The following is a 26294-nucleotide window of genomic DNA, read 5'->3' as shown; positions in this document are numbered from 1 at the left end:
TGAGAAAATAATAAAAACAATAACATCAAGCAAACACATGGTCTAGAAACTTCTTCTGTAAATAATTAGTATTTACCATATTGATATGTGTGCCGTGGTCCAAATTGTATTTCAGAGAGAGAGAGAGAGAGAGAGAGAGAGAGAGAGAGAGAGAGAGAGAGAGAGAATGTGTGTGTGTTTGATTCTTAAGAATCAAAGCCAGAGAACAGAGATAATTCTATTAGCTGCATCTGAATAGCACTCGGCCTCCTTTCCTAGCAGGGAAGGACCGGAAGTCAATGGCAGAGCTTGTTCATGGTGTAGCTAAGTTGTCTCTGTGGCATTTTCAATGCTAGAGCATCTGTTCTGAGAATTTTAGTATAGCACCTAATTGTTTTATCTTTGCAGGAACTTGCAGATGTGGGTGTTGAATGAGGGGTATCCATCAGAGGAGAAAAGTTCTTGTTTTGGAGATGGGGAATGTCTAAAGGCTTGTTAGAATGAGTGGAATGAGGTCACTTAAGACTTCAATGAGAGATAGCAAAAGCAGGGGTAGGGGATGGGGTTATGGCTCAGAGGTAGAGCACTCACCTCACATGTGCAAGGCCCTGGGTTCAATCCTCAGCACCACATAAATAAATAAATAAATAAAGTTATTAAAAAGAAAAGCAGGGGTGAGGGTGGATATACAACAAGCCTCTGAGATGTTCTTTCCATGTCAGGAGGTAGCAGGACATTGGAGCAATGCCTGTGCATCCACTGCTCAGTTCCATCTTGGGGGCAGACCCAGCACTGCAAGCTGATGAGGAACAGGACATAGGAAAGCCATTTACTGCAGATGACACGATTGAGCATCTGGCTCATCCCAGAGGATGGGGGGAGGCAGATGCAAGCCAGGCTTGGAGGACCCCATGGAGTACCACCAGGTGACCAACAGCCAGTTCAAAACCCTATCTTTTCTTAGAAAACTTGGATTAGAACCACCATTTGGCCCAGCTACCCCACTCCTGGATCTATAACCAAAGGACTTAATACCAGCATACTGTAGTAAAGCAGCCACACCAATGTTTATAGCAACTCAATTCACAATAGCGAAACTGTGGAAGCAACCTAAATGTTCTGCTGTGGATACAAAAACATTGTCCTATATAAACACAATGGACTAATACTCAGCATTAAAAGAAAATATAATGATGGCATTTGCAGGTAAATGGATGGAGTTGGAGACTATCATGCTAAGTGAAGTAAGCCAATCACATAAACCCAGAGGCTGAATGTTCTCTCTGAGAACTGGATGCTGATCCAAAATGGGGGGAATGTGAGAAATGGAGAAATTTTGACCAAAGAGGAGGGAAGAGAAGGGAAGGCGCATAGGGGCAGGATAGATGGTGGAATGAGATGGACATTATTCCCCCAGGTACATGGATGAGTAACATAGGGTGCAATGCTACATCGTGTCCAATTAGGTAAATGAAAAGTTGTGTTGCAATAGTGTACAATGAATCCAAATGCATTCTGCTGTCACATATACCGACTTAAAAAAAAAAAAACCCTATGGTAAGAGAGCTTCCAGTCCTGGAGCCCAAAGAGTACCAGGGGCCTCTGAGATAAGAAACAGAGCAAGCACAGAATAATACATGCCCATGACCTTGCTCATGGGGAATGGAATACAGTCACATAATAGAGGTAGAAAAATGGTTGTGAGTGATATTTTTCTAATGACCATTAAGGCAGATGGCAATTTGTTCTTGGCGTCCTGACCCACAGCAGTCATTTTACAAGCAATGCCCATCCAGCGCTCTGTCTGGGCCTTGCTCTGGGGAACCCCTCTCCCTGCCTGGCCTATGTCACAGCATCCCCTTGCAGACAAGGAGAATGGCAGGCTCCTTTTCAGGGGCCCTGTCCATTTCATTTTCATTTTCATTTTGTCTAAGAAATGTCACTGACTTCTGATTTCTTACCACTCTATTTTGGGATTTAAATGTTTAATTTTAAAAAGCTCATTCTTGATATCTGAATATTCTTTCATATATCTTTTTAAAATATAGAACATGTTCTGTCTTTCTGAAGTAATAAGTTCATGTTTTCTAAAGTTGACTTTTACTTTTGCAGTCTCTGATTCCATCATAGTGAAATATTTGTAATTGAATCAGCTGTGAATGCAAAAGAAAGGCTAGGATGTAAAAAATGATATGCATCTTCCTCTGTGGTCTCCACCCCTTCCTATCCCACCCACTACTTTCCCACACCCAAGGTAACCATCATCCTAAATTCATGCTCATGATTTCTTTGCCTTGTGTGAAGTTTCGTTGCATCTGTAAGTATCATTGAAAATGTTTTTCCATGTTAGTTTTTAACTTCATGAATAGCATGTCATGCTGTTTTTGATGTATTAGGGCTTTTTTTGCATTTACTATTTCCCTAAAGCCCATCTGTATCATTGTACTTCACCATGATTGCTACACTGCTTACTGGCACTGGTGTCATGCCAGAGTTCATGCAATTAGAGTACTTGGCCATGAACTTTATAATATGTGTCTTCTTTATGAATGTGCAAAGTATACTCACAGGAAAATGGGAGGAATTGCTGCATGAAAATTTATGACAATTCAGCTTTAGAAGATATTGCCAAATGGCAAAGTATTTGAAATAAGTTTCACCTCAACTAGTAATGTACGGGGAACCTAAGGATCCACATCCACTCCAGCGATAGGTTTTCTCACTTCTCACTAGGTTTTAATTGTTGACAACTTAATAAGTGTAAAAGGATATTGCCCAAAGAATGTTCTGCTCCTCCAAACTGCATTTCATGTTGAAGTTCTCCAGGTCTTGAGGAACTTTTGCTGCTTTCATGGGAGCAGCCTCGTCTGCAGCAATGGGATCTGGCTCCACATCATCTAGTGTCTGGACTCATCTGTTTTCTCCCTTTCTATTTTCATGCAGTTCCTGGCTGAGTTTTTAAACCTTGAACTTGGGCTTGAAAAGTTGTGTTTTCTCCTTTATGAATTGAGTTTTTGCACCCTCTGGAGTGAAGAGGATGCAGGTTGGTGGGCTTATATCTGGGCACACTGGGTGGTGGCTGTTTTCTGTGTGATGCTCCTCTGTGAGCCTTTTTGTGGGGTATACTGCTGTTGTGTTTGTGCAGTGTTCTCCGCTGGCTGCTTGGGGTTCTCCTCAGCCATTGCCTTCTGTGAGTTCATGTGTTTGAATGAGAATCAAGTTGACTAGCAATTCTGGGGCTTGTAGCCATGGACCATCTTAGAGGTGCTGGATCATAGGAGCTACTTCCCTGGCTTCTGTGATTTTTCCTGCCACTTGGTGCTTGATTGTCAGCCCAGCGTCCTGAGTCTGCATACTTGGAGGGTGTCACATCTGCTGGCGTTTCCCTTGGAGGCAAGAGTGCAGGGTGCAGGACTGTCCCTGGCTGCTGCGGAACATTAAGCACTGATTCCCTCTGCAGGGGCGACTTACTAACAGTAGCCTTGGTGTCTGACTGCAACTGTGGGCCCTGTGAATGCCGGCTCTCTGTGGGTGGTCTGTGGCATAATAGCCACACCCTAGCTGATGAGGATCACCTGGGTATCAATACGTGACTAGGGTGGGGTGTCCGTTTACCTGCCCTCATCTGAGCTCCTGGGACTGGCAGCTTTGAACTTGTGCACCTATTTCCCTCCAGTGGGGCTTCTGTGTAGCAGTGCTAAGTGCTTGCTACCTATGTACAAGTGCAGGACCTGTGGGTGCAGGCTGGCCAGGCATTCTGTGGTTTAGAAGGTTCTATGCTGGCTCCCGCAGATCACTGGTTTTTACCATTTACCCTGAAGGGGATAGGGTGTCAATTGGCTGGCCCTCACCTGAGTCCTGTGGTGACTGTAGCACGAGGTGGGGTTAGCACTGCCTGGGAACCATTTGCTTTGGGGTCAGCTCCACCCCACTAAGGGTGTTCCATAGCCTTCATCCAGCAAGGATCCCTCAATGAGTTCCTTTTAGAAAGATTACTGAGAAAACCCATTTCAGAGGCATTCCCTTGGGTTTTATTTGTAATTCCTTATACATAGGCAGAAGTTGGATTTATTTAATTGCTTCTGTGGAGGCTGACTAGCTGTAGATTCTATATAAAATGTCTTATCTTTCTGGCATGGTTTTCAGCTCACAGTTGGGGCAAAATTGTTTGATCTCCTTCACTGTCTTTGCTGCTGCTGTCCCATTTTATCTTGGTCTGATTTTCTTTCCAAGTAGTCTCCATGTTTCTAAATGCAGTTTTTTCCCCCAGTAACATCAATTATTACCTTTCCATCCCTTAATATAGATTCTCTCCTTGGAAGACAGAGAGGGAATGGTAAAATTCTGAATTTGGGTAATAATTTTCAAAGTGATTTAGCAATAGTCAACTTAATCATATTCACCAGGACATGATTTCAGCCTGATTTCTTATTTTTTAATAACATGAGGCTCATAGTCAGAAGTGAAGCTTAATTATAGAAAAATTTGAAGATTTATATTTCTGTGTATCTTAGGTTTATAGTCTATGACATTCTCTACTGGAAAAAGAGCAGGAGATATTTGAATGTGAAATAACGTTAAGGTCTAAAAAGGGAGGAGGGTATTTTAGTGTGGGCAATGATGTCTGCAAAGAGGAAAGTGTTGAAAAACAAGAATTCATATTAAGGGTATAGAATCATAAAAAAGTATTGAATTTTAATGAGATCTTTAAACCACTGACCAGTCAAGAAGTGAAAAGGTTACCTTTCTCAACTTTGGGAGTGTAAACTGGTTCAATCTACTTTGCCTTTGTTCAATATCTGGTCATGCTGTATGTGAATATATAGCACTGTGACCCAGGAATTTCCTACTTTGGTTTATACCCAGGAAAACTGGATATAAACTCCCAAGGCAACATGGTCGCAATAATCAGAGTGGCATTGAGGGTAGGGCAAAGTCTTGGAATCAGCCTAACCACCTAGCAATAGGGGAATAGATATCTAAATAAATTATGATTTATGATAAAACCAAGAGAGAAGCGGGTTTATTCTACTCATTTCTGAAATGTTAAACTGCAGTGAAAGAACCAGGACTCTGTTTGAACATGGATGAATATGCCAGACATAGTGTCCAATAGAAAAAGAAATTTGGGGAAGAATATATATCTATAGTCTGATGATTTAAATCTGTAAGCTTGATTATGATAAATATCAAAACTGCATGGGAATGAGAATCACAAATATCAGACAGAAGGAAAAGGAATGCTCTCTGAGATGGTATCCATTGGCTTCCCCTGTGCTGGTGATATCTTAAGCAGTGGGTACATGAGTGTTGCATTTTTTCTCTATCTGTTTTGTATTATATGCAAAAATGTTCCTCTGACTAAGGATTCCTTATATCTGACATTGTGTCCGTGTGAATTTTTTCACTAATTGGAATAATCAAGATGTTTTCCCATTTTGATGTAAACATGACCTGGACAGCTTTATTGACTCATCAATTAGTCATTGTTTAGTATTCCATAAGCCCAAATGTCTGGGGACTTAGTACATGTGTCCAGAAATCTTTGCTTTCCAGATAGTGCTGGAAAATGTGCACTCTGGATTTGTCTTATCCAAATGAGTCTAACTTAAAAGCCTGAGAATTAGCATGACTCTGTAGAAAGAAGCAAGCATCCACTGCATAACACTCCAGGGACAGGAAATGTCTATGGGATTTTTTTTTCTTAATCCTCTGCAAATGGACTTTGCTTTTTCAGATTTAATCCCTATAGGTGACTCCAAGTGGTTGGGAGGATCTGGTGATTCAGAATTATTGCATCCTTTGTGTCCAGCAGGGGGACCCATAATCTAGCAAACCTATGTAAAATCTTGGTACTTGCCTCCAGTCTACTGGATTTTTTGTTGTTGTTGTAGTCATTTGCTGTTCCCCACTGTCACCTAAGCAGCCAAGAAGAACAACTGATAGAGATAAAGTTTATTGGGGTCACATGGTTTCAGAGGACTCAGTCCCTACTTAGATGGCTGACTCGATTTCTCTGGAGTGGGGCAGCTCATCATGGAGGAGAGCCCAGCAGAGAATAGCTGCTCAGCGCATAGTAGGATCAGGAAGCAAAGAGAAGTGGGAAGGGGACATGTGTTCAACACATCCTGCCAGGGCACAGCCCCAGTAACCCTGCTCCTCTAGTAGTATCCCACCTGCCTAGAGTTACTACCCTGTCATTTCAACTAGGATGAACTCTTTAGGTCAGAGCTCTCACAATCCAATCACTTCACTTCTGAAAATTTGTGGTGTTAACATAGAAGCTTTGTGTGTGTGTGTCCATCTGTTACAATTCTTCATACCCAAATTGTAACAGATGGACATCAGAAAAATGTTTATTAAGCCACATGCTCACATGGGACATAATATGTATTAGAATGTGCAATGAACACGCAAACTGACCAGCCTTTTGTCTTTTTCCTAAGTCTCCTCTAGTGCAGTACATATACAAGTTAAGCATTGATTAAACCCTGAAACTTACAGATCTCCTGGTCCTCTCAGTTTCACTTATTTTTAGTTACTCATGTCCCTTCAATATTTTCTCTCCCTGACCTAGGAGGTGTATTTTCCTCTCATGCTAATGAGGCCTCTTCCCTCTGCCTGCCCTTCTCTCAGTTCCCTCACCCCTTTTCCCGAAGACCTGAGTTAGCATAGGCAGAAATAGCAGGTCATCAGGCTTGGCTTATGAGTCACAGTTGCTTGACAGTCCTGGTCTGATCATTGCCTGCCATCCGGGTCTGGCTTCTGATGCATGCACTGTCTCTACAAGCTGTGATTTTTGCCTAATAATTTTTTCTTGAAATCTGGACATGATGTACTTGTTAAAAGAATGCAGATACATAGGCCTTGAGTAATGTGTGGGTAAGATGTCGAAGAAAGGGAATTTTCTGTGGTCCTGGGATTATAACTTAAGTGTTTTGGTGAGCATGTGTGCGGGATTCTGATCATCCTCAGTGAAATTCACTTTCTCCTCCACCCTTCCCTTAGGTTATAGAGGACAGTTAGAGGGGATTGGAGTTTAGAATTTCTTTTCCTCCACATGGAAGGTTAGAGGGGTTCATAATCTCCCTTCCCCCCATGCCAGCCTGTACAGCCTGAAGTTGCAGTTTTCCTCTTCTCCAGGTCATTTGGGCCCTGAGAATGAGTTTTTATTTCTCTTTCATGAGATTTAAGTTCCAATTATTATGACATATACTTCTTTTTTATTTTTATTTATTTTTTATTTTTAAAATATTTAATTGATTTTATTTTTTAAACAACAAGAGAGTGGAATGCATTACAACATTACAATTCTTATTACACACATAGAGCACAATTTTTGATATCTCTGTTTGTATATAAAGTATGTTCACACCGATTCATGTCTTCGTACATGTCCTTTGGATAATGATGTCTATCACATTCCACCATCATTGCTGTCCCCATCATTCCACATCACCCTGTGCCCTCTCTTCCCCTCTCACCCGTCTGCCCTGTCCAGAGTTGGCCTATTCTTTTCATTGTGTTCACCAATAGCCAGGAGGCAGGTGGCCTTGTGATTCCATTCATTCAAACCCAAATCAATGGGAGACTGGTTTGTGACTCAGGGAGAGGCTACTGCCTGGCTGGCCAAGGGTATTGGGCATTGAGACCACTGTGTGAAGAATAAGTGGTCAGAGGCCTCTGTTGTCTTTTTCTGGTTCCCTGTTGCATATCATCTGACCAAGCCTTGGAAGTCGAAGGTATAATTTTGAGGAAGAATAAAGGAGATTCCTTCAATTCTTTTATTGCAATCCCTAGTACCTTTCCCTGTGTCATATTAAAACATCCAGCTAACATATATTATTCATGTTCATTTTTCTCATCACTACAATGTAATTTTCACAAGAAAAAAGTTTGATTGTGTTCATTGCCTTAAACTGTACCTTGAAGATTGCCAAGTACACAACGACCCCTCAATAAGTATCTTTGAATGAATGAATCCTTCTGATATATAAAGCCTTCTGTGAAGTGTCTTTACCACCTCTGGCTAAATTTTGTGTATTTTTACCTTATCAGCCAGAACTCTGGAGGGAAACTGGGGACAGGGGATTTGTGGTTTTAGACCACAAACTTCCCTTTCCTGTAGTGGCTGATGAAACACTTTTGTTACATTTATTGTTTTTTAAATAGTTCTTTTCACTGACTTGTTCATCACATATGTTATCTTTCTGACCCACAGAAAACTCTCCAAATCTTCTGAAAGATTCAGCAATTTTTTTAAAAAATTATTTTGACCAAAAGAAAATATGAAAACCTTTTCCCATGATAGAGGCATAAATTATATCATGATTTCAGCAGGACATGATGAATATTTTGGCATGGATTCTGCTTTTTAACATCAAATGTGGTATAATGGATACCTTTATCTGGAACTTTGTCATCTGATTTCTTTCCAATAAGTTCTGCTGGATTCTGAGTTTCATGTTCTATATTCTACAATCAGAGTCAAGAGAAAAGTGAAGACTTGATACAAAAGAGGGTAGAAAGGATATTGAAGTGGATTAATGACAATAACCAGTAAGATATCATGAGTTAGTAAAAAAGAACACTTATCTCACAAATGGTCAACCTTCCAGAAACAACTCATTTTTCTTTTTTAATTTTCACACTAAGGATGGAACACAGGGGTACTTTACCACTGAGCACATCTCCAGCCCCTTTCATTTTTTATTAGGGTGACACTAAGTTGCATGGGGACTTGCTAAGTTTATGAGGTTGCCCTTGAACTTTGAATCATTTTTAACATGGCAATTGATAACTATTTTGTTTTTATTGGGAATAATGAAGCATTTTTTATTCTTAGTAAGTTTTAAACATCAACTAGTTCAGTTCATTGAAATGTTTACCAGACAATGACATAAGGTACCTGGTCAATGTCTCAGTATGGAATTGTGTCCAGAGCTCTATCCAGAACTCCTGCTCTGGCCAGGGCATCTAAGTCAGCTAGACATCTAACAGGGAGATCCCATAGATCTGACCCAAAGGAATTGTAATGTATTCTAACTTTGATAGAAATGTCCCCAGACCATGGCAGTAGCCATATCATGTGGTGGCAGGAGGCAGGGGGAGATATTTTATGTTTCTGACAAGGTACCCAAGACTAGTGACTCTTGGGCCCAGCTTGATCTGGTGTTGAGGTCAGTTCCAGCATGGCCACTGATTGTTCATCAGAAGGACACACAACCCTGTGACACCACTGTGGTTGTGGGAATCCCCTGAGGAGAGGGAAAGTAGAAGGGCCTAGGCTGACCACTGTGTCTGTGGTGGGCTAATGCTCTAAACTGTGAATAGCAATTGTGCTTAATTTCCCTGGAATCACAGAATAAGACTCACAACGAATACTGAAAACTGTGAGCTGTGTGTGAACTATGGTCAAGGGGTGTTCTACAATGTGATCACAGAAATGTTTTAGAAGATTTTAGGGAGTCAGTGTTAAATTGCCTATTGTAATAAAGGTTTTTTCTTGACACTCATAGTGAGTTTTATGCATTCCTAATCACATATCCTCTGACACTGCTTCCATGCATAGGGTAGGTGGACATTAATTGGAAATAGTTTTCTTATTCTAATTTTAATATGCACAATTTCTTCACTGACATCTTGGTCTGTGACATCTACTCACAGAAGAAGAAACTCTGTTAGTAACATGCGAGTCACCATCAGAATGTTCCTTGCTGGAAATTTTGGCTGTGATGTTTACTCAACTCCCCTGGGAATTTATAAAACTACAGATTCTGCTTTACCAGGGCTGGATGGGTGCCAAGTACCCATGCAGCTAGTGAAGCTCTTGTTGACTATCAAGGCTATTGGTGATAAATTCATTTATGGCAACTGTAATACTTCATAGATCTTTGTGTTTGGTGAGTCATAGAAAGTATCTGAGTAGATTATGACTTACAGAAATGTTCACAACAATCTGACTTAACAGATCTTGGATGTTATATTTTATTATTTATAAAATAATTAAACAATAACATGGGCAGAGCTAAAATATAAGATCTTAGACATTCTGTAATAAAACTGTATCACTTGAAGTATTGAATTCATCATCATTGGGTAACGAAATGGAAGTAAAGGTATCAAAGCAAATGGTTGTCAGTTTAAAATTGTATTTTCTGGAGTAAGTGGTAATGTGGTATTGTGTTAATTAGTGGATTAAATAGGTTGATGGTGGTTTCAGTCAGCTCTATCACTGCTGTGACCAATGGATTTGACCAGAACAATTATAGAGGAGGAAAAGTTTATTTGAGGTTTCAGAGGCCTTAGTCCAAAGAAGGCTGGCTCCATTTGTTGGGGTTTGAGATGAGGCTGGACATCATGGCAGAGGGAAACAGCTCACATCATGGTGATCAAGAAGCAGGGAGAGTAAGACTCCACTCTCTAGAAACAAATATATAACCTAAAGCTACTCCCCAATTCCCACATCCTCTAGCCACCCGTTACCACTTCAGTTACCACTCAGTTAATCCCTATTGGGATTAAATCACTGACTGGGTTAAGATACTTACAACCCAATCATTTCTCCTCTGAACCTTCTTGCATTGTCTTACTTTTGGGGGACACCTCATATCCAAACCATAACAGTCATTGTTTTAGGAAACATTTAGGTGCCATCAAACTGAGGCTGTTGGCTTTGCGTCATATTTCTGAGGAAAGCTGGGCATGTTTAGTGACTTGGTGCCATCACTATCAGGATAGCCATACTGATACACCTGTAGCCTCAGTGCAGTATTGAATACACAATGTGTCTGGCCACTTTTCCTAATCTTCAGGCTACATGTGCACATTTGAGAATGGGTTTTAGCCATTTTCTCATCCTTTGGCTTATTCCCTTCATATGTTCTCTGAGATATTTTATATGTGAGGCTTTAAGAATAAAAGAATACTCTATAAAAAAAACCTTGTTGTTTGTGTAGTATAATATTTAATAGGTTCATTCAGAAATCAGAAATCTATTTAAAGTTATTTGCATCTGAGCTAAATGAAACATATTTGTAAGCATCCTGGACAAGACAAAGGTTTTCTCTCTTTATAAACATCTGTTTTTCTCTTTGAGCTAAATTCATAAATTGGCAGCTCATTTTATCAGTTGTGTATTTTGATGGCATTTTATTTAATTACCCACTTTTAACTCTTAGATATTTTTGCAACAACACTGTATTCTTTTCTTTCGAAACAGAAGATCTAGGCTCACAAGCCCACATACCAATGGTTGGCTTGAACATGTTCTTCAGTTTGGCATATCCCTCAGTATCTCCTTTTGTTATCTGTTCAGTCAGCTTCGCTACTCCTTCTGCCTTCATGGCTTTCATAGTTGCCACATACTGTTTATGAATCAGGAACCCCAGTTCTACAGCATTGCATTCTCTGAATATCACAAGTCCCACTTTTCACTTAGCTGTGCCTGACATAGCCAGTAATATTTACAAGCAAATGCTAGTTTTTTAAAAGTCAGTGTGTCACTGGAGGTTTAGCTCAGTTGGTAGAGTGCTTGCCTTGCATGCCCGAGGCCATGGGTTCAGTCCCCAGTACCACACACACATAAAAAAGTCAACGTAAACTTTTCCAAAAGAGCATTAGGTAGGTATATAGCATACATAAAAATTAAGTAAAGAACACTGTTTTTAAAATATATTTTTATTTATAGGGAATTCCAGCAGATATATAATGGTGAAATGAGAAGTCTTCCACCCATTTTTATTCTTTGTTTCCTGATTATTTTTATGAATAAGAATAAGATACTTCCTTGTTCCAATGCAGATAGTTCCCACTTCTGTGAATGGATGTTGAGTGTCACCTGCTACTTGGATGTCTGCATGTTGTGGTTGACGCTAATATCGTACTTGGTAGTTGGCAGAAAGTTAATACTGAAGTTAAGCTCTTGTGTTCTAGCAGCTGTGCTGCAGATCCTTGGTGTGCCACCTTCTGCAATCCGTGCTGCTCTGTTCATGTTCCTTATTGACTTCCTGGTTATCAGCGCCATGGTCTCCTGGTCTTTGAGGGTGGAAGATAGTCATGTAGCAGGTTCCAGGGAGGACAGATCATTGATAATGTACTCTAATCCATGTGCCCCACCAATGAACTGTTGTTTCTTCTTTGGTTTTAAGGAAGACAGGGTGTCTTCAAACACTGCTGTGCACCTGGGAAACCAGGCATCTGCTTTACTTCGACGAAGTGGTAGTGATTCATTTCAAGAAGACACGAGAAGAAAGAACTGAACTTCTGGTATGATGCAGGCTCCTTGCATTGCAAATGGGTTAGAAGAGAGAAGAGTTGCTTTATGAGATTTTATAACATTTTTCCTGAAAAGTTCTACCCAGAGGTGAGTCTCCAACATGCTTAGAAACCATTTAAGATATCTTTTTTACTGAACTGAATCAGAGCCCACCCATATTGCCCCCGCACTTCTGGCCTACACACTGCCACCTGACACACAGACTTCCTCAGACACGGGGGTGGACATGCTGGTGCTCTCTCTCATCTCAGGTCAAGCCCTTAACACTGACCTCTCTCTTCTTTATTCCCATCTATCCTTCCTGACCATCCAGAAGCTCCAATTCAAAAGGGCATGAGTAGTCCATGGTATTGGATGAGTGTTCCTGGCCTAGGGGTAAACACGAAGGAACACACCTGCTCCCAGGCTTACCAGGACAGTCTTGGCATTGTTTTGGCTTTGTTTTTCTAACCGGATGCAAATCAAGCAAGTGTCTCCCACCTGCTTGTTTAAAAGCAGCCTTGACAACTTGGAAGTTGATTCTGAGAACTGTGGGGGATGGACATCAGCAAAGCCCAGAAACTGAACGCCACCCCAACTTGCCAGTTTGCTCTACGGGCATTCTGGAACATATGTCCATATGAGGCTTCTAATCACCTTGTGTGGATGTGGAATGGCACCAGGAGTCAGCACGAATAAGGTGGGTGCTTACCTCCTTACCCTTGACCTGGGTCCTCTTCATGGTGGGATGTTTTCTTACAAGGAATTGATACTTCATTTGAGGATGCATGGAGAAATAGATGATTGCATGGTCAACTTCTGCAGAGAGAGGTGGAGAGGATTGGTAGGTGGCACTCAAGGATTCTACCACAAGACACCCCCAACCCCTGAGAGTCTCTGCCAGGGCAGGCCTGCACCACAGACATGAGAACCCTCTGATCCAGCTACAGTTCCACCAAAGACTTCCTCAGTGATTCTTCCCTGAAGGAAGATTATGCACAGGATCTAAACCACAGACTCCCCCAGATGTGGGGTGGACATGCTGGTGCTCTCCCTCATCTCAGGTCAAGCCCTTCACATTGACCTCTCTCTTTTTTCTGTCTGTCCTTCCTGACCATCCAGAAGCTCCAATTCTAAATGGCCTTTGATATGTGTTAGTTTCCTGCCCTGGGCCAACCAGGAGACACCCCTGCTGCCAGGCTTACCAGGACATTCTTGTACTTTTTTCTGCTCTGCTGCTCTGAGCTGAAATGAACCAAACAGCTGTCTCCCATCCGCTTATTGTAGAAGGTCCTTGAGGATCTGCAAATAATGACTCCAGTGGCACTGGACTTCTTGATCCATTTGGTGGCCATGAACCTAGGTTTTATTGCAGAGGACTCCAAAGTTGATTTGAAGAACTGTGGGGTATGGCAACATCAGCAAAGCCCAGAAACTGTAACCCACCCCAGCCTGTTCTATGGGGCTCCTAGAACATATATCCAGGAGCTGAGGGGTTTTACCTCCTCGTGTGGATGTGCAGTGGCACCAGGAGGAAAGAGTGAATAAGGAGGGTGTTTATCTTCCTTCCCTTTACCTTGTCTCACTTGCTGGTGGATTGTTTCTCTGAAGTCATATTTGACTCGAGTATTCATGGAATAAAAGACATTTCCTTTGTCAGGGATCTTCAGCTCTGAAGAGAGAGGGCCAGTGGGTGGTAAGTGACTCTCAAGGGGTACACCACAGGACACTTGCAACACCTGAGAGTCTCTGCCAGGGTCAGGCCTGAGCCATAGACCTGAGAGCCCTCTGATCCAGCTACAGTTCTACCAAAGACTTTCTCAATGATTCTTTCCTGAGGAAAGACTGTGCATAGGAACTAAACCAAACTACCACCTTTCAATGAAAAAGCACCTTGGACTCCAGAATGTCTCAGTTCAGGTTGGACCTGCTAAAGAGACACTGCTGGAGTTTGCATCAGGATTTGCCCCAGTGGCTCATGAGCTGAAGCTCTTCTCCCAGTGAAGCAATGTTCACACATGGGTTTTCGGGGAAGCATTTGATGGTGAGTGCTTTGACCTTCTTAGGGGATTAATCCATTCATAAATGAATACAGTCCTGGGAGGTGGTATAAATTGGAAGTCTTTTGTGCATGGATGAAGGATGACTTAAGGAACTATATATTTTTTTAGATGAGTTCCACTTCCTCTTCCTCCTCATCATTATCCTTCTGATTTGTAATCTTATTCTGGTTATTTTATATCTTCATGTGCTTTTTATATTCCTCCTCCTCCTCCTCTTTCTCCTCCCCTTCACATCGTGCTTCCCCTTATCCTTCTTCTTTTTCTCTCTATGACCTATTGACCTGCTCTGAGTAGCTTGCCTCTCCCACACACTTCTGCCTATGTATGGCCTCTGTTAAGGACCCCAAAATGGAGTGAGTTCAGAATGGAAAGTAGTGAACCCAGAAGCCAAAAGAAATGTTTCTTCTTTTAAGTATTTTTTTCAAATATTTGTCACAGTCATGAAAGAAAGGATGCCTAACCAGGCACCCCACTGTGACCATGCTTCCTTTTTTGGTGGTAACCACCTCCAACTGGACCAGGCTTTCTAAAGCAGAGGCCACATCTCCAGAGTTTCCCTAATGCAAACAAGCATTCCAACAACCAGGAGAGGTCTGGCATCACTGCAACCCTCCTGCCATAATTCATATGTCATAACACAAAGTGGGTTTCATGCATCCAGCTTGTCCTTTCTTTGGACATCTGTTACCCACAATCCTCACTGGCCCAGAGCTTGCTCTCAATCAATGATGGATTGGATGTGTCTACTTTTGATTCCACTTTCTTAGCCTATTCTTTTTTTTTTTTTTTTTGGTACAGAGGTTGAACCCAGAGGCCCTTAACAACTGGTCCATATTCCCAGCTTTTTTCATTTTAGACAGGGTCTTGCTAAGTTGCTGAGGCTGGCTTGAAACTTGTGATCATCCTGCCTCACCCTCCCAAGAGGCTGGGATTACAGGCATGAGACACCATGCCTGCAACTTAGCCAATCTTGGCCTTGCATGTAAGACACTCCAACCTCAGACTTGGTTATTTATGAAAATGTTAGAGAACTGGTCATAGGAGCCATAGCGTTGGTATGTTTCACTTTGGACAGACTTGGATCGTGGCTGCTATGAGTTCCTGGCTCACAGGAAAGAAAACAGCAATGAAATTAATTACACATCAGCTTTTTGGCCTAAGTGTTTAGGACGCCCTTAGCTGACACAGGAAGGGATAATAACCTGGCTGTTCTGATCTCATTTGGAGATGGGCACACAGGGACAAAGGACTTGGAATTTTAAAACACAGCCCAAACAGGCTGACTCCTGGCCTTGATGTGTTATTGTGTCCTGTTCCCAGTTGCTACAATACTGACATTTCTCCCCATAGGCAGGGCTTCTCAGGTCCTACCCCTGGTTTTTAACATGTGCTGTTTCAGTCCACATCAGTGCTGATTCCACTTGTAGCCCATTTTTTCCCATGTTACTGTTAAATCATCCCTATCAGTGACCCATGGTGTATACTGCTGCTTGAAGGAGCTTCTCTTCTTTGCCCCTCATGGATGTTAGCTTTTCAATGGCTGATCAGGTGCAGGGGAGGATACATGTTGGGGAGGCACAACAGGCCCTGGGGCAGCACAGAGAATCTACTACAGATATTAGGCCCCCTTCAGTGCGGTTTCCTTGGTGCACAAGGCCCACTACACATTCTGCCTGTTTTTCTAGGCTAAGGCACTCTTCTATTGGGTTGTGAGTTGTCCTGAGCCTGCTCGTTGATCATTTCTCCCCACCATCTGATTGTCCCACTTACTCTAATGCTTGGAGATGATTTGCAGCAGCTCAAATTTATTCAGACCCTCCTCCTTAAGCAAGTGTTGGTCCAAAGCCCTCTACCCTGGCAGGTCACCTGGATCAGGGTGGGAGACAGGTCATCAGGGTATGTGCCCCGGAGGCGATACCCACTGGATAGTGGCCTGGGACATTCAGGAGACACCTTAGCTATGAATACAAGGGCACCTTCTTGTTATCCTGCTACTAGAATCTGGCCTCCATGTAATTATATGGGGTCTTCTGATGGGCTACTAGCCCAATCTTCATACAAAAGACTGCCTGTACCTGCCATTGTCCTATGTGGAGCCATATTTCACTCGAGTAGAAGTTCCATTCTACTTTCCACTTCCACTGAGATCAGAGGAATGGGCCAGTGGCACCCTCTATGCCAGATTTGCTCTGGGATGCAGGATGAATCTGTGCTTATCACAGGTAGAAACTCTAAAGGCTTTGGTCCTGACAGCCAAGACACCAAACATGTGAGTCAGCAGGGGGAGGATTGAACATGGCTCCTCTGCAGCTGGACACCTGGAATATTGGGAATATACTGCACATCCATACAAATTCTACAAAGAGACCCTCTGATTCCCCGTTCAAGGGATATGCAGACTCTGACACTCCTGAGGACAGGGCTCGTCCATGGTGTTTGCTATGTTTTCTGCCTTTTCCAGTGTGGGCACCCAGGTGACACCCCTGCTGTCAGCTACACTAGGATGCTCTTGCGCTCCATGCTCTGCTCCTCTAACTGGATATGTGGTAGTGAGGAAGTGCTAGTGGATACCCCTGAGATACTGGACTCAATGTTGCTTTTGATGGCCATGGGAAAGGTCCTGGATGACACAGAAGAGGTGTTGCTCAAAGATGCAGTGATGCTGGACATCATTGCTGAGAACTCTGAATTTGACTCCAAGAAACATGGGGATGGCAACATCAGTAGAATCTCAGAAACTGCGGGATACATAGGTTCACAATTCTGTTTGGGGAGTTCTGGAAATTACACTCATGCACTGAGCCATCTTGGCTCCTTGGGTTAGACAAAGATTGAGGATGCAGTCAGAGACAGCATTGTCCTCACAGTCTGCCACCAAACAGGGAAGCTGAACTTTGCACAGGGTCTGCTTCTAAAGGTTCTTTATCCCCCAAAATGCTGCTTGTACTTTTGGTTACCTTGCCTCTCTCTGCATGCTGCTCCTTCTGGAAGGTACAAAGGCACACCTACCCCACTGACATTGGGAGGACTGTCACTTTACTGTCATTGATGCTGTCCTGATTCACCTGCCCTGCTCAGAGTTCATGGACATATCATTTCCTTTGGAACCTCGTCACCTCCCAGGAGTGAGCACCCCTGGCTGCAATGGTGACCTGGGGTTGGGGCAGGAACACAGGCTCTGGAGCAGGGAACAGCAGGTCTAGGCAGCAGAGACCAGAAGGAAGTTCAACCGCCCTGCTCAGCCATGCCAAGACACCTCATCCATCAGCACAAAGCTGTCTGCCCCCAGGTCTGGAGGGAATGGTAACACATGAGGCTTTTCCTCCCTTAGCGCTTTCTCTGTGGCCACAGCATAAGACTGGCAAGCCTCTACTGATAGAACTGGCACTAGGGTGGACTCCAGATCTAGAGTTGGGGACAGACTTGGATCCAGCAGTGGAGCAAGAGCTGAAGCTACCTGGAGCTCTGGAGCTGACACTAAATCTAACACTGGAACTGCCTCTTGCTTCCAAAGAGATGCTGGAGCTGACTTGAGCTCTGGATCTGACGTTAGTGCTGCCACTTGACTGGGCAGCAGTGCAGCTCCTGGAGAAAGCTCTCTCTCTGCAGGTCATTTTAGAGTTTGCACTGGACCTGAGGCTGCAGCTATAGGAGAAAAGATTCCAGCATGACTGCCTTGCCTTCAGCTTTGCAAAAACAGATAATACCTCTATCTGTCAGGAAGACCTTAGCCCCAGAGCCCACTCAGGACCTTTTCGCAGATTGGGGCCATTGCCTGAGTGGTCAAAGCCTTATAATTGTTCCCAGTCCAACACCAGACTTAAGAGATTCCATCCAGTGGGGCTAAAATATAACTGTTTCTTCATTTACCCTTATGTACCCACCCTAGGCCTCCTTGCCCTCAGGCTCTGCCTCATGTCCTCAAGCTGGGCCTGCAGGTAGTGGGCACAGTGCTCCAGGTTCAAGCCACCCATGTTGAGCTGCATGAAAGGCAACAGCAGCTGAAGGCACAGAAGGCCTGGAGGCTGATGGAAATTCTCTATCCCAGTGCTCAGAATGAAAGGCATGGCACTGTGGGCAGGCAGGTGTGTAGTCAGCAGAAGCCTGGCCTTTCCTTCCCACAGCCTTCTATAGCACCCCTATGGACCTTGACTTCTGTAACTCCCCTGTCTCTCCACAGGCCAGTCCACACCAGCCAAGACACAGTGGCTATACAGGCAGTGACAGGACAGGTCTCTCTCCTTCCAAAAAAAAAAAAAAAAAACCCAAACTCTGGATCCATGGTGTGACCAGCTCTCCCCTACCATGGGAGAGGCCTGACATTCTTCTGTTTGTTTGCATTCTGGCAATCTCCAGGAGGGTCTGTCCTCCTGTCCATCATTGTCAGGGCTCGATTGAACCTCATACCCAGGTTTTTGCTGCCATGCTACCTCACTCTCTGTGATCTGTGTATCTTGCTCCCAAGTGACACTATTCTTCTAGAGGGCACTCTCTGAAGAATAGTGTCATGGGGAGCAAGACACTAGCTCTCATTTCCAAAAAGTGAGGCCTGGGATGAGAGCTACTACTCTCCAAATTTCTGTGGCCCTAGGGGTGAGGACGGGGGTGGTGCATTCAGAATGGGATGGGCGTTGGGGGGTTGATATGCACATGAGCTGGTTCTGAGGGCACAGTCTCCTTAGTTCCCCAAATGACCAAAATTCCACCTACATCTCCTACCTTCTTCTACAATTGAGGCTCCAGACCTTATACTGCAAGCAGGACTCAAAATTGTGGGAACCAGAGCTGGAGTTGCCGCTCAGAGGTAGAGTGCTCGCCTAGCATGTGTGAGGCACTGGGTTCGACCCTCAGCACCACATAAAAATAAAATGAGGGTATTGTGTCCACTTACAACTCAAAAATAATAATAAAAATGTTAAAAAATTGTGAGAACCAATGTTTTCGCAGTCTTCCCAAGCCACAAAACCTTATATATCCCCACACTGGAGATAGGAGCCCTCCATCTCGACCCCAAGTCCACTCCATTTTTAGTTGATCCAGTGGTCCACCATCTTCGCTGGAGTAGGACAAGATGCAGCCATGTCTCCTAGAGGAGAGGTTGATGTGATCATTAGAATATGACACCCGAGGTTTCTGTCTAACTGATAAAATTATATGCCAATTTTATTTTGCTTGGCCTCCCCAAGCAAGAGAGTTGGGACAGCTTTCTGAAGAAAGATGGTACGGATTCCCCCCATTTTTCACTAAATTATGTGATGTGCTGAGAAACGTCTTTACACAATAAATGCTTCTTATATATGCTCCTCAAAGAATGAGCCCAACCAGCTGCTTACCACATATCTCACCGGGCATGGGAGCTGCCAGCCCCCCGGCCCTTCTCTGGCTATAACGAGGATGGGAATTTCTCTCTATGGAATCTGGAACATCCTTTATGAATGCAAAATTGCTTTGCCCAAGTTAAGTGAGGCCCCTGGCAGATACCTTCTTCTTGCAGATGGGAATGAGACACTAGAGAAACCCACAGCCCTCACTGAGTCCACTTGAAAATGAGCTGGGAACAGAATATCAAGGAGTGAGGCCCAGTGTGAGTAGGCTGCTCCACATACTTCTGTGGCCCAGCTGGAGCAGGGTAGTTTAGTCTGGCTGAGGAGGTGAATCCACTTTCTGATGCAAGGCTGTGGCAGACATTTCCAGGACTCATCCCATTGGTCCTGACAATACCCTATGAGGATGGTCTCCTAAACTCCTCAGTTTTCACACAGCAAATTGGGACTTAGAAAGTTACAGGCCATTCTCAAGTTCAGCTAGGTGGTGGCATCTTTGGGTTAGAAGGTTGGGAGCTTAGCTTGGGAGCTCCGCAGGCGCAGCACCTGCTGAGTCGTGATGAACCTTGAGTGGTTGCACACAAAGGTGGTACCTAAGTCTGGGTTCCTGCGTACAAGACAGGCATGGACCGCTTCATGAGCGCTTCCTCCCTATTTGACTCAATGGTCTCTACAGATGCCATCCGTGTTCTGAGTGGGCTAATTTTCACACTGGGGTGGGACCAAGAATGGTGGGTTTAAAGATGGAAATAGCAGCAAACAGAAACATGACTCCAATAAAGTGAAGTAAAACCATTGCGGAACAGTTGTCCTCAGTGTGTGTACACACACACACACACACACACACACACACACACACACACACACGCACGGTGGGGGAGGAGAGACAGTTGGAATTCTGGGCCATGAATGAGTGGTCAGACATGAAGGCCTGCCTCAGCTAACCTTCCCTTTACTGCTCAGTGTTAGTCTTGGGCTTCTCTGGAAAAATCGCCAGAGGCTCTGGCAACTAGGGCAAAGGCCCAACCAGTGTTCCTACACTTGGGCGATGGGGAACCCCCGAGATTTCCTGAGGCCTGAGCCTCAGCATGCTGTGGAAAAGAACATCCCTCTTACTCCAGCCTCCCCAAGCAAGACAGCTGGGACAGCTTTCTGAGGAAAGTGGGTACCTTTTTTATTTTTAACCAGGGTTTCATGTTCTGTTTGAACCATCAACCAATGAAAGCACTTCCTGTAGTCCCTGTACCTGAGCCTTTTATTCACACGAGACCACTCCAGAGTCCCATGGACTGCTGACTGTCCCCCACACCACATCAAGTACACAACTGAACAGATTTTCACTAACAACCCCCATCATCCCTTGCCCAGCTTGGCTTCAGCTAGAGCTCCTGCTTTGAGGATTCAAAAACTGGATTCATAACCAGTCCCCCCTCCTCACCAGCTTTGTGATGCTAGACCTACCTTTGTGCCTCTCATGGGTGCTCCAGTGTCCCCAACTCTTCCCTGGGAATTACTGTCATACCACTTCCTAGGATGGAATTGGGCATATGTGCCCATAAATGCCTGTATTGTGTGTGAAACCCATAGACAGGATTCACAATTACAAGAAGGAGAGAAAGAATAAAACCTAACTCATTAAAGGACCTGGGCAATGCCACTTTCCCTCCTGTTTGCAGTTCCCACTCTGATCTATAGCAAGTTTGAAGCAATTGGGATTCAGAGACTGTCACCCTCTAGCATAGAACTTCCCAAGACTTCTTGTGAGATTTCACATTGGCCCAAGCGCCTCTTCTCAGTCTAGGAGATAGGTAACCCACAGAGACTCTAAGATACCATAGCTTCCTGGTTCCCAAAGGCAGTACACCCCTCACTTGGAGGTGGATCATACTCTTCCCTCTTGTGTCTAAGGAATAGAATTGGGCAAAAGTGATGGGATGTCACCTCCAAGATTGAGTTATGGGAAGCCTGACTTCTGTCTGGCTCCCTCTCCAGCATTTTCCCCCACTCTGTCTCCCTTCCAATCTTGATCCAAGGAATGAAGTGATATGCTGTCTTTGTATACAACTTTGTGATAAAGACCAGTCCTCCCATCAGAAAAGTGTTGAGTCTCAGCCAAACTGTTTTTTTACCAGGATCACAGGCAAGAGCTCAGGGGCAGATTCTCCCAGCTAAGCCTCAGTGGGGTCTGCAGTCAAAGCCTCCAGGGACATGGAGACAGAGGCATCCAGCTGAGCCACCTTGGACCCAGTTGCACAGAAACTTGACCTTATAAATGCCCATGGCTTTCAGTTGTGAGTTAGGGGGTGGTGATCCACAACTCTGGACATTGAGTGCAGTCTTTGGGCTGTGCGGTGTGCCCTAACCTATCCCTATCTGCCCAGGCCCTCCAGCCATATTGGTCTTTTATCCATCCTCCTCTTGTGGCCACACTGAATCAGGACTTCCAACTTCTATGTGGCCATGCCTTCCTCAATACACTGTTTCCAAAATGAGCAGAACTGGCTTCCTTTTGTCATTCTAGTTCCTGCAGCAATGCCACATCACTGAGATGGTTCTCAGTCTCCACCTAGTGACTCCAACTTTCCTTCACACTGAGCCCTATTTTGGCTCTGGCTCTTGTTCTTTTCTTTCACTTGCATCTGCTTTGTGATTTTATGCACCTCCAGCTGCAGATGTGCAGCTACCAGAGGGTAGGGCTCATGGTGGTGACTTTCAGAGCCTGCGCAGGCCCAACATGACCCCTTTAGGTAGGGTGAGCGCTGGAACACAGTGATGAGTGAAGAAATGAATTCAGAAACCCCCTGCCTCTTAGTTGCTCCTCCTATGCACAGGAATGCTAATGATGGGAGGTGCCATGGCACGGGACACTTTGGACATACCATGACCAGGGCCCTCTGAGCATGGACAATACTGCAGCCCCTAGTGGCCAGCATCAGCACTATGCCCCAGGGAGGAAACCCCAAATCAAAACCTTGACCTGAGTGTGGGTATTCCCAAGGCAATGAGGTCTCAGGGTCCCTAGCACAAAGCAGTAAATCTTCTAAATTCCAGGGGAAATGAAGGGAAATCAGAGTCTCCCTTGTTTCTTTTTTCCCTCTGCAGGACCCAGAGTGTTGTCCTCACTTCAGCCAGGGCTATGACCCTGGCCCCATACCCAAATGCGGATCATTAGATTTCTAAAGGACAATCCTTTCACTGGACCCAGTGTTAGGGGCCAGGCTATATGGGCAATGACCAAACAGATGCCATTTTACAGTGAGACTCCATATCATGTAACAAATGCTTCTTCCATGGGAAAGCCCTGCCTCTGTACCTATTAATATTACCTAGCACAACATACTTGGCAAACAAAATAGCAATTCTTATACAATGTAAATTTGGCTTTTTTTTGTTTGTTTGTATTTTTCTTGGGCAATGTACCTTCTCAGAGATCTATTGTCTAGACATTAGTAACCATTTTCTAACTTGTCTGAACTAGGGTCATTTTGACCCACTTCCCTTCTGCTTGCTTGCTGCTATGCCAACCTGGAAAGTCCCATGGGAAATACCAACGTGCCCATTGCATTGTCTTGCTCACTGTCTAATTCAGTTTCTGTACCTGCTTGCTTGCAGCTACATCACCCCAGATGGTTTTTTGCCTTTAAATATCCTAAAATGTTCAAGCTCGGGGCTGTTCCTTGCAGAGACAGTTATGGGAGTGCGGGGAGAGTCACTGGCTGTCTGGCTAAATAAAGACTCTTCAATTGGGACAAAACTGGGACGTGGTGTGTTTTCTGAGTGACCTGCCCCACAATACCAGGAAGAGTATTGTAACAATACCCTTTGCATAATCCAGGTCCCTCTTTCCCCAAACCCCAAGCTTCTTGCTCTTGAGAAAACCAGGAAAGGAAGAGAATTTTCCAAGGATCATGATAGGCAAGTGATTCATGGATGGTGAACTGTCACCACCAGAAACTACTGGGAGCATATGTGGACCTTGCATCCCTGGCTCGTGCACCTGGATTTTTTTTTCCACATTGATTTTTTAAAGGAAGTGAGGCTTTCTCATGTGGCACCCCACACTAAGGCGTCTTCCATGGGAACAAGTGGTGGGCAATGGACCTCATACCATGTCTTTCAAGAGCATGCAGAGAGCATCCCCAGCCCATCCTGACCCTAGGGAACCTGGGGGACATCCCACAAACACCATAGCATTTCTCCACTTTACATGCAAAGATCCCAGGTGAGAGCCCTACATTCCTCTCTGGACTCTGCCCCTGTCATGTGCCTTGAACAGTCCTACCTCTTTCCTGCCACAGTTCCTTGATTGTCCTTCTATGGTTAGTTCATGGAACCCAGGGGGCTTGTGGCCCACCCTACCTGGCTGGGATCAACTGTTGAGATCTATAGAGAAAGTGGTGACACTGTGGAATATGTCTGGGAACCTTTGTATGATGGAAAGTCCCACCCTCCAGGTTTTCATCTTCAAGGTAATGTGTAGAAAGGGAGCCAGAAAGGTTCTGCCAGATAGAGACAGGTGTGAGAACTGACTGAGCCTCAAAAAGGTGCCCAGGTCTCTGGGTGCAGAGTTAGTTTCATGTGGAATTTCTGGGGACCCTGAAGAAAACCTATTTACCTTTATGCAAAGAGACTGGACTCCTTCAGTCTAGTCATGCTGCTCTGCTTCTCAGATCCCTGGGACATCCCAGGTGTGTGGAGGTGGGGAGTCCACATAACATCCCAGGCTGCACCTGGGCACCTCTATCTGGATTTGAAGCATGTGTATATGCCTCAGGGATCATCAGAACAGTGTAACCCCCTCTGAAAGTGGGCTTAAAGACACTCAGATCTGAATTAGCCCTGCCCTCTGGACTCCCTAGTCCCTGTTCTTTAGGAGACAATACCAATTCTTAGCCCACAGACTGGGCCCACTCAGATCCCAAGAGAATCCAGGTAGTGTTTCTACCTCTAGCCTTCATGACCCACAAGACAGTGTGTGGATGGACAAAATCAGATTCCTCTGCACCATGGGGATGGCCCCAGCCCACTTCTTAGCATGCTCATGTCTGTATATCGGCCTGTAGACACCTGGAGGAGGAAGGAACCCACAGGCTGATCCCATGATCAGAGCTGCTCCCTGACATGAACAAACAGGTCATAGCACATAGTCACCACTACCTGTCACTGAGAATTCAATTGAGACACCTGCAGAATTGAAATTGATCTGGCATTCCCAGGAGTAGGGGTAAACTGCATCCAATTTCAATGATGGTCTCCACAAAAACATAATTATTTTTAGAATTTCACTTATCTCACATTCCCAGTAATCAGGTTCATAAAAACATAAAGTAGAATTTTCTTTTCTTGGGCCTGGGGAGGGCACTAGAATTCAGTATTGACAGCAAGATGAGAGTCCTGGGGATGGATGGTGGTGATGGCTGTGCAGCAACATGAATGTACTTAATGCCATTGAACTGTGCACCTAAAAAAGGCTAAAATTACAAAATGGATGTTTTGTGTATTTTACACAATTACAAAATTAGAGAAATTGTTGATTTACTCTCTTGGGATTGTTTGTGTTGTGATGGCAAAAACCGTGTAATTTATAGAAGAGATTTTATTTCTCAAAGTTCTGGGGGTTGGAAATCCAATATCAGGTACCACGTTCTGAGAACATTCTTGCTGTGACCTCCTGTGTCAGAAGGTAAAACAGGGAGGGACAAGGGCTGCTTTGAGAAGCCTCCTCTGTAAGGACCTTAATGCCATTCTCATGGAAGGAGTCTCCATGGCCTAATGACCTCTCAATGTCCCCACCTGTTAACACAACATATTCAGGAGACACACATTGAAAGTATGAAACCACTAAGCAGAGACAAACACAATGATAGAGATGGTCCTGCTGTGCCTTCCCAGGGCCCTGTCCTCCTGTGCAGCAGTCCTGTCACCCTGTGTAACCTAGCTCTTTCAGACCAGAAAGCCCAGCATCCGCGCGAGTCACACGGCCCCATGGCCACGAGGGGGCAGCCGCAGGCCTCACACCCCTCAGGGAGTGTGTATCCAGATGAGGATCTTGTGGCAACCTAGGTCCCCAGCTGAGGGGACAGGCCAGCAGGCGGAGCGCGCGGAGGGCACCGCCCCCAGCAGGCCAACCCTAAGGGGGAAGCGGAGTCGTCGCCAGGGAGACGGGGGCGGGGCCTGTGCAGGGCGGGAACTTTGAGCCGCTGTCGCGGGGAGCTCCGAGGGGGAGGAGCCCGGAAGTAGCGCCCGCGGGGCTGGAGGTCCCGGATGGAGGGTCTGGCTCGCGGGGTCCGTGACAGGAGAAGGTGCGCTGCCGGGAGCCGCCCCGGTCTAGGCGCCCACACGAGGGGGGACCCGGAGGACTCTGCCGCCGCCCTGGAGCCTCGGTCCCCGGCTGCCTGTCCCCTGGAGCCGCCGGGGCGGTCCCCTCAGCGCCCACCGCCGACCCCGCGTCCCGGTTCTCACCTGAGGGCCCTCCTCGGCGGAGCTGCTGGTCACAGCGGGTGGAGTGTGACCTGCAGGGTCCTGTGCAGGACGCGGTGGCCTCAGCCGTGTGGCCTGCGCCGCGGACCTCAGAGGAGAAGAGGTGGCCTGACCCGCAGGCCCCTGGAGAGGGGAGGGCGACGGAGGAGCCCAGGTGACCTGGGGGCAGGAGGCGGTTTAGAAGGGAGACCC

At 45.1% G+C, this 26294-nt stretch overlaps 1 protein-coding gene and 1 long non-coding RNA gene across 3 annotated transcripts in view; one reads left to right on the top strand and one right to left on the bottom strand.

Moving 5' to 3' along the window:
- Positions 1-11110: 11110 nt before the first annotated feature.
- LOC144369284 (uncharacterized) lies at positions 11111-26223 on the bottom strand. 2 transcript variants are annotated; one of them, XR_013428756.1, is made up of 5 exons: positions 26085-26223; positions 13812-13907; positions 13441-13635; positions 12948-13054; positions 11111-12261 (listed from the first exon to the last, which is right to left on the bottom strand). It is a non-coding gene; the product is annotated as an uncharacterized LOC144369284 (long non-coding RNA). The 2 variants fall into 2 exon arrangements; XR_013428757.1 differs by having other exon boundaries at positions 13441-13594.
- The window catches only part of LOC144369283 (uncharacterized), a 34185-nt gene continuing 21512 nt past the window's right edge, over positions 13622-26294 (top strand). The window contains exon 1 of the mRNA XM_078028667.1: positions 13622-14279. The gene's annotated coding sequence lies outside the window, so the exon portion shown is untranslated. The remainder of the gene's footprint in view (positions 14280-26294) is intronic.

Source organism: Ictidomys tridecemlineatus, chromosome 12, assembly GCF_052094955.1.
Source record: "Ictidomys tridecemlineatus isolate mIctTri1 chromosome 12, mIctTri1.hap1, whole genome shotgun sequence".
Lineage (NCBI taxonomy): Eukaryota > Metazoa > Chordata > Mammalia > Rodentia > Sciuridae > Ictidomys > Ictidomys tridecemlineatus.
Note: the sequence above shows the minus strand (reverse complement) of the source record. Positions and strands in the feature narration are given on the sequence as shown.